This window comes from Schistocerca nitens, chromosome 8, assembly GCF_023898315.1.
Source record: "Schistocerca nitens isolate TAMUIC-IGC-003100 chromosome 8, iqSchNite1.1, whole genome shotgun sequence".
Classification (NCBI taxonomy): Eukaryota; Metazoa; Arthropoda; class Insecta; order Orthoptera; family Acrididae; genus Schistocerca; species Schistocerca nitens.
In genome coordinates, this window is record NC_064621.1 from 398448093 (window position 1) to 398457287 (window position 9195).

Here is a 9195-nt window from a genome sequence, read left to right on the forward strand (position 1 = left end):
CATGCTGACATGAAAGAAATTTATTTTTATTTAATTTAATCGTATGGCTAGGGCCCTCCCCATTGGGCAGATTGTTCGCTGGTTGGGCAGACCGTTCACCGGGTGCCAGTCTTTCAATTTGATGCCACATCGGTGACCTGCAGTTGATGAGGATGATAGGATGATGATGAGGACAGCACAACACCCAGTCCCTGGGCAGAGAAAATTCCCTGACCCAGCCGGGAATCAAACCCAGGCTCAGAGGATTGACAATCTGTCATGCTGACCATTCGGCTACTGGGGGCGGACATGAAAGAAATAACACTGCAGAAAAGTCCAAAGAATACAAAAATACACGGTATCTCAGAATGCTGATATGAATTTAAAGTGGTGACTACTCTGTAATTAGAGGCAACACAGAGGCAGTATTTGACACACACACACACACACACACACACACACACACACACACACACACACACACAGTCATAAAATTTTCAGTCATATTTAATATCACTTAATGCACCCAATGTGAGCATCCTTGGTGACACAAATTATCCAAATGGTGCTTTGTCTCACTCCTCACATTCTGTTGCATTTGAGGTTTGACACTTTCAACAGTTTAAGTCACACAATGGGAGCATATTTTGTACAAAGTGTGACATATACCTTCATATTAATACATCCCAAAAAGAAAAGAAAATGCAATAGGAGATGGAGGTAATGTCTCGTGATACGAATGGCCATGGGATTGGGCCATGCCTTTCAATCCAGCGATGTGGAAATCATTCATCCAATTACTCCTCCATGTATGTCCAATGACATGGTGCTCTATCTAACTGCAACAATACACATGATTCTCAGTAATGTGGCTGACATGATACTTGTCTTACTGATTTGGAAGGTCTTCTGTGCTTCATGGTCTAGGTAAAATGCCTGTTGTGATATCACATTAAGAGTTGTTCGCATTTTATCTTTTCCTAGGTCTTCCAGGATCTCTTTTTCCTTGTAGCTCACACAGCCTTATCCAATCTGGCAGTCTGTCTTCATTCATCTAGCTGTTACGTTCTTTCCATTTTCTTCATTCACTCTTCCCCAAATATTATAAATATTACGCTCTGTTCTTATGTCTTTGTTACATATTCTGTCTAATCTTGAGCAACTTTTACTCTGTCTTGAAAATTTCATTTCCGCTATTTGAATCTTGCTTGTGTCCTCATGTGTAGGCACCGAAGTCTCACTCCCATAATTTGAAGCTAGTGTGGCCATTATTTTATAAATTTTGATTCTAATGCCCCTTCTTACCTCATTATTCAACATTGTGTTCATAGTACCATATATGTACTCAAAATGTTGAATCATAGTATCTATATTTTGATCTTTATTGTAACTTATATCTGCTACTAGACAAAAGAAATGAGTGACCTGTTCTGTGTCTTAATGATTTGGGCGGTGATTGTGTAAACACTGTTTGGATGTTTTTGACAGTCTCTGCAGACATTGGAAGTTACCTTCTGCTTTTGTTTTCTTTCTAATCGTGCTAGTATTTGGAAAAAAACTGCATCCATTTCTCATAAGTTGTTCTGAACCTTTCATTTAATTAAAACTGTTACTGATATACCGCAACATATAGAGGACACCAGGGCTCAAAAATATAGTTTCTTTCTACCAGAGGCATTCAGTACTTTTCTGTGGGCCAACCAATCTCTTCCTTGGCCTTTCTTGCTATGCAAAGATTGTGCATGTAACACCAGTTCAAGTACAATGCCAGAACAAGTGCAGTCCAGATAAGGCAGACAGGATTTAACAGGCTGGAGCAGCGTTGATCTACATCAAGTAAACTTAACTAGCAGGTGGGTCTCTGTTAACACCAGATTGCTTGCCTGTTACTAGGCCAGTTAAATACTGAAAGTAATTCACTGAAAAAAACGATGCACAAATATTAATGGATATCACAAATTAGATTATAAGCTTGACGTAGTACAGAAGTGCACTTTCTCTCAAGCGCACTTCATTGTGATAACGAGTGAAATAGTGGTCATAGTATGACAAGTAATTTACGAAGGAAAGAGAGAAGTAATGGTGTTTGTAGACTATTTGATGATTTGTGGAAACAAAGTGGAGAAAGTGCAGAAGCAATTAGACATATGGCAATGAATAGTACAAGGATACGAGATGATATTTAGCTTTAGTAAGTGTGAAATGACGATCACAACCCCTACAAGAAGGATAAAGTAACAACTGGAGTAACAACTGGTGGGGAATGACTAAGGAAGGTGGAGACCAGCCTCATAGACTCATGAACTCTGAGAAACAAGATTTTGAAACACTCTCTAGTAAACCCTATTTGGTAAGCGGACAGATACAGGAACCCACACATTTATTCAAACTTACAATTATTCCATTTATAGACAAAAAGGATAAAAAATATGACTGCAAACACAATTCTGTGTCTCCTGAGTCTCTAATTTTACCTATATGATTCCTACATAATAAGTATTAACAACAAGTAATATATTGAGCACATATAAAATAAAAACTAAAATAATTTTATATTAGGCTCATTAAAAACCAAGCTCTACATACCAAAACAACAAATATCCTGCAAAATCACTGTCATTCAACAACACAATGCAACACCATATAAATACTGATACACTATTATGCAGGCATAATCAACCAATTAACATGAGCCAAGGTATTGAGGGACACCATGGTTTCTGTTCTCTGAGTAACCCCTCTGTAACATATAAAGTGATAATCTTGATAAATCCTGATACTTTCACTTTTATTTGTCTTTTGTCTTCTCTTCCTCCTCTTTCCCCTTTCACATCAGGATGTACAGATCACTCTGCTGCCCACTGTTTCTACATCTACATCTGTATTCTGCAAAACAATGAAGCACCTGGTGGAGGATATTTCCCACTGTACTTTGTACTACGGTTAATTTCCTTTAAATTTGCAAATTAAGCATGTGAAGAATGACAGCTTAAATGTCTCTCTACATGCAGTAAATAGTGTACTCTTGTCTCATGGTCCCTGTGGGAGAGATATGTAGCAGGCGGTAGTATCTACCTAGACTCATTGCTTAATACTGGTCCCTGAACCTCTGTAAGCTGCTTTTCATGAGACACTTGCCACATATCTTTAGGTGATCGTGAGTTGTATCATACATGTAAAGTACCTTATATCCACCTATTTTTATGTGTTCTCAAGTTGTATCATATATGTACATTACCTTGTATCCATCGCAGTAATCAAGAGACTTATCTTATTAAAAAAGCTTTTCTGAATTTACACCACAGTTATAGTTGTTTACAATTAAAAGTGTGTTAAAGGTGGAGTGAATATACAGCGCAGACTACATTACAGATAAAGCTATTAAAAAACTCTTTACTTCTTCATTACCTGATTCTGGAGCTTCTTCAACTCACAATCAAATTGTCACATTCCCACTCAGGCTAAACTACAGATCAATCTGTCATCACACTGAAGATCAAGACTTAGAGGGGGGAGGGGAGGGGAGGGTGCACTATCACATATCAACACAACAAAGTGCCTGTATACTTTTAATTTTTGGAGAAAGCTTTTACATTGCAAATTTACATGTAACCTGTTACATAAGACCACACTTTTTTGAAGTGGTGTTCTTGAATAAATGCTTTGCAGAGTTCTTACTGTGTTCAGTTTTTCAATCTAACACAGCAAGAACCCCATGAAGCGTTTACTCAAACTATGCACAGTTATGTATTTTATTTCCTTAACAGAACATGTAAAATTGCAGTTGAAGATACCACAGGCTGTGTAGTAGATGAGGCACAAATGTGGGGCTTAAAAATTGTTATCTAGTCTAATATGTTTCACAGCATATGACTTTTAACAGAAAAGTGGAACAATTGTATTTCATTTAAGTAAATGTTATAAACTATAGCCTATTTAATACCATTTGGGTATACATTTACAACTTTAATCATTACACTTTCAATTTTGTCCCAGTGTTTACATAACTATATAATGAGATCATATTTTTAATCCAGAAAAAGTATGTTAACGCAACGTCAATTATTACTTACAACTGTTAATTTCTGTTGCTCCATTAACTTTGACTCTGAATTATGGCATCGGATGTTCCAGTTAAAAACGCATGACTGTAATTATCTCTCAGCACGATACTGTGGCAAAAACATGATACAAATAACGCCACAAACTTCCGTGTTCTTTTGATGACTAATAGCAGAACTAAATAAGGGAAAGGAATTAGTTAAAATCCTTGGGACACCTTACATAGTAGTTTGCAAACTCTGACTCATAAGCAGTCCTGAACTGTTATCACTTACGAAATAATTGGTTTTCTTTCTTGACGTATGAAAACTGCACAAAAAATTTTGCTGTGTACCTAGATTTGGGGAAATTTGTTTCATATCCTATGTTTACTTTTGTTTGATTGAACATACATGTAAGGATTGCCAACGTAACCCTAGTATGTATATTTTTGTTTACTTCCACGTCTAATTTGCACTGGCGCCAGTCTTCAAATAATTTAAGCTAAGTTCTCACAGACAATGAAAACTTGCACAAGCATCCACCCACCATCGGCTTGGGGGCTGTTTCATATCATAGTGAACTATTATGAACGACATTTTCTCTAGTGGAAACGGTTTGCGAAAGTGAGCGAACAGCATTCGATCGCACTCGTTTTTCGTCCACAGATGCTTGTTCCAGTTACGCAAACTGCCTGAATTCGGCGCTTGCAGCAACCATCTACTGTTCTGCGCAAGAACTACTTTCAAGTGTTCGTGAATTGTGTGAACAATAGAATGGTCGGAAGAGAACATAACGACAAGGCTGCTCACACCATAGCTTGTAGGCCTGGTTAACACGGGAGCGAATGGAGGCAAACACATGCGAATCAACATTCGCGGACAGTTCACCCGTGTTCAATACTATTCACTTGTATCTTAGAGCAAGTGTGTGCACATGTGAAAACAGAAAAGAACAGGAGAAAACGCTATGTAATTGTATTTTGGAGCTAATACGCTATATAGGAGACATGATACAAAACTTTAATATTCAGAGATGACTATTCTGCACGACGAGCGCACTGGTATTGACGGAGTGCGCAAAGTAGGGTAGCAAAATAAGAATTCGGGTGTCTGAATTTATGTTGAAGCGTGAAAGACGTGGAGGTATTGCACTTTCACTGCGTGACAGCTCCAGCTCTCTTCGCACGTATGTCGACTGATGCTTTTCGCTGGTTTTTCATTACAGTTGGGTAGGGATTTAAAACCGGAACAATAATGCAACACTAACGACCAAAAATAAAACATAACATAAAGAAACGCTAGATTTCCCCATTTACAGTAGTTCCCATCAGTCACTGCGCTCAGCTTAGTTTTCGCGAACATTACACTCTGGTTATTAGCAAATGCAGATACTGCCATTATTAATTGTTTCGCATTTCAGTGACTGCTACGTCTCAGAAAGTTCCTGGTGTCTGCAGTGAGAAATGCGAATCACACCTAGGATTTTATTAAAGTACATGTAAGGAAAAATATAATTAATTGAATGTGAAATATAGTACATACACATAGGCTACAGTACTTGATAAAATCTGTTACATGATTGGTTAAAGGGCTGATAGCGCGATCCCGGGTAATAGAATGTCTAACGTAACTGCGATACATCAGTCATGTAGCTGCAGCTATCATGAATGTAAGGAACAAGAATGATCAGATCTTTGGTATATTTTCACTTTTAATCAGCAGAATATATACACATTCCTTCATTTTTTTTTCTTCTACATTTGTGCTGTGGGTCTCTCGGATACCAAATATCTGTATTCTTCTATCACCAGCATTGTAATCTCTTCACATTACTCCAGCGCTCACGCAGCTCATGCTGCTTTCATCTGTTACTTTCCCCTCTTTGGGGAAGTGTGAGGGGGAGTTTGTAGCCTTTCGGCTTTTACTCCCCTGTGTACATGTGTGTGTGATTTTTCTAAGGTTTTTTGTTGTCTGTGATATTTGATGATTGTTGTGAATGTGTCTGGTACTTGCCTGAGGTAGGCGAGATGATTGGTGTTATGTGGGAAGGAACTGGATTAGGGATTGGGATTTTCTCTTCGACTTAATCGTCGAAGATCGTCATAGGGCGCTTGTGCTTATCGCGGGACATGTCATACCGACCTAGGGAGTGGATGAGTGCATTTCCGGATCTGGAAGAACTTTCATAGAAGGCCCTTGCCAGATCCTGGAAACGCTCTCTCAGGAGTGGGATTTCGGCTGCGGCGTGCAGGTCGTCTGTGGGGAATCCAAGAGGTAGATGCAGTGCTCTTCTGAGGGCGCGGTTCTGCAGCCTCTGGAGTTTGATCAGGTGCTGCTTTGCCACGTATCCCCAGACAGGGCACGCATACTCCATTACTGGCCGGATCAGGGCCTGGTATACATACATTTACTGCTACTGGGCAGGGAAGGGAGCTGGTTGTGTTCAGGATAGGGTATAGGATGGACATTCTGGCGCAGACCTTCCTGTGGACCTCGTCTATGTGGGGTTTCCTCGTAAGACGAGAGTCCAAGGGTACGCCAAGGTACTTGGCGGTTCTGCGCCAGTGGAGTTGGGTTCCATTTAGGTGAAGGTGGAGGGGGGGATGTTGAGGAGGTTCGCGCCTTCCGAGCCTGCGGGTAATCAGCATTGCCTGCGTCTTCTCAGAGTTGATGGTGGTGCGCCAGTGATGGGCCCAGGTTTCTGTGTCGTCTAAAACCCTTTATAGCCTACAAATGACCAGGTCCTTGTTCGCATTTCTCGTGTAGAAGGCTGTGTCGTCCGCGTACTGCGCGGTGTGCACCAGGGGGGCCGTCGGAGTGTCCACAGTGTACAATATGGGCCCCATGATCGATCCCTGTGGCACCCCGGCACGAATACGCCTTCTAGTGGAGGTGGCAGTTTCTACTTTGACGGAGAAAGACCTATTCGTGAGATAGCTCTTGATCAACTGAACTATGCTCCCGGCAAACCCTTGTGTGTACAACTTGTAGAGTAGCCCTCTATGCCATACTGAATCAAATGCTTTGGCTACGTCTAGTAGCACTATCCCGCAGTAGCCTCCGTGGTTGAAGCCCTCTGTGGCTGCTTCAACCATTCTCATGACCTGTTGTTGGGCAGAGTGGTTCTGCCGGAATCCAAATTGGAAATCCGGCAGAATTTGCTCTCTGGTAATATGTTCTTGTATGGGTCTTAGCAGGAGGCGCTCATAGATCTTGCTGAGAGTTGGCAAGAGGCTAATCGGCCTGTAGTGCTGCGGGAATAGAGGGTCTTTCCCTGGTTTGTGTATCGCGACCACTTCCGCATGTTTCCAGCAAGCTGGGAACTCGCGGGAACGAGTAATCTCGTTGAGGACGTACGCGAGGTGTGTGATCGCTGTGGGTGGGAGTTTTTTGACTAACTGGTTTGTGATACTATCGTGCCCTGGCGCCTTTTTTGTAGGGAGCGACCTGATTACTCTTGCCACGTCCTCTGGGTCCTCCTCAGCATTGAGGAAGACAGCCAGTCGACGACTGACTACCTCTTCATGCTCTTCATCCTGGGGTTCTGCCGTTTGAAACTGCTTCTCGAAGGAGTTGGCGAGGACGTTGGCCTTCCCAGCATGGTTGTAGACCAGTCCCCGCTCGCCATGCAGTGGCGGCATCCTAGCGCGTCTTTTTGTGTATTGTTTGGTTGCTTGCCATAGTGTATGATCGTCTACTTTGAGAGCTGTGAGGCAGTTTTGCCATTGCTGGTTTCTGTGCTTATTGAGTGCTACCTTCAGTTCTCTCTGTTGACGATTGAGCAGCCTCCTGGTGGCCTGATTTCTGGTGATCTTCCACTCTTTTGCCACTCTGCTCTTGTGTCGGATTTGAGCTAGCAAGTGTTCCGGGAGCTGTATTTGCGGTGGCGGGCCATCCCTTTGTGGAGGGGTGGCCTCTTCCGCTGCCTGCAAGATGGTGCCTGTCAAGTCTAGTAGCGCTTGTTCTACTGTTTCGGCAGTAGGTGGCGGAGCGTGAGCGATATCAGAGGCGACAGTTTCTTGGTATCGCTCCCAGTCTGTGCGTTTGTAAGACGTCTGGTACCGTGGGAGAACTACCCATTCTCCCACATTGACTTCTAGAATCACTGGGTTGTGGTCGGAGGACATTCTGTTGATTGTCCTTGCGGTCACAAATCCTGCGATCCTCCTAGTGAGAGCTATGTCTAACACATCGGGCCTGCTTCCGTTTTTCGGAAAATGTGTGGGCTCGACTGGACCCCATGTTTCGAAGTGGTGGGTGCGCGCTAGTTGTTGCAGTTTGGCGCCTGCTCTGGAGGTTACTCTAGAATTCCAGTCAGGGTGTTTGGCATTGAAGTCTCCCCCTATTACGAGTTTGCCTTCAATTTGCCCTAGAGCAGCTATGTCTCCCTCATCTAATCTGGTCATGTGGGGGTCGGTAGACTGCAACAATTGTAAGCGGTCCGGTGGCAGTGGTTACTTCCATCGCCACTGCTTCTATTTTATTGGTAGCTGGTAAGAATACCTGGTAGTGGGGGATCCCTCTTTTTATGTATATGGCCATTCCTCCGCCTTGGGTTGGCCTGTCTTTGCGATAGCTAACATAGTTGGGGACTGTCGCTTTTATTCCCGGTTTTAGGTGTGTTTCCCCCATCATGCATATGTCGATGGAGAACTCCTTCATGAGTTCTCTGAACTCGACCCCTTGATTAACAATGCCGTCTGCGTTAAAGACGCACATTGTCAGGCCTTGGATGTTTGGTCGTCTATTCATGATGGGGTTTTGATACTACTGAGGAAGTCACAGAGGGGAGCAACTGCTGCCTGAAGGGCAGTGAGGATCTGTGTGTTCTGCTTCTGGGCTTCCCTGAATTCCTTCATCATTTCCATGACGAGGTTCATGGTCTGCACCATTACGCCTAACAACTGATCCATGGGGGGGGGGGGAGTGTGTGTGGGGTTCCCTAGGGCTTTCTCCGTCATGGTGGACCTGGTCGTTGTTGCTGTGTATTTCCCGGTGTTGTTCTTGTGATAATGTCTGGTGTTGTGGTGGTTGGGCAATGCTTTCATGGTTCCTCGGGGGAGAAACCACTTCCGCATATGTTGCCCTTGGTGTGTCCGGCCTTGGTTTTACCCAGGCCTTGTCTGTGTGTGTTGTCATGTTTTGGTTTCTTGTGTGTCTGGATGGGTTCGTG

At 42.8% G+C, this 9195-nt stretch overlaps 1 protein-coding gene across 3 annotated transcripts in view; it reads right to left on the bottom strand.

Annotated features, from left to right (window-relative positions):
- Nucleotides 1–4472, bottom strand: part of LOC126198676 (T-complex protein 11-like protein 1) — a 124220-nt gene extending 119748 nt beyond the window's left edge. Inside the window, exons 1-2 of one of the 3 annotated variants that reach the window (XM_049935170.1) lie at nt 4317–4472; nt 4053–4218 (exon numbers count right to left, since the gene is read on the bottom strand). The gene's annotated coding sequence lies outside the window, so the exon portion shown is untranslated. The remainder of the gene's footprint in view (nt 1–4052; nt 4219–4316) is intronic. The other 2 variants (XM_049935171.1, XM_049935172.1) reach the window with 2 other exon arrangements.
- Nucleotides 4473–9195: the final 4723 nt, after the last annotated feature.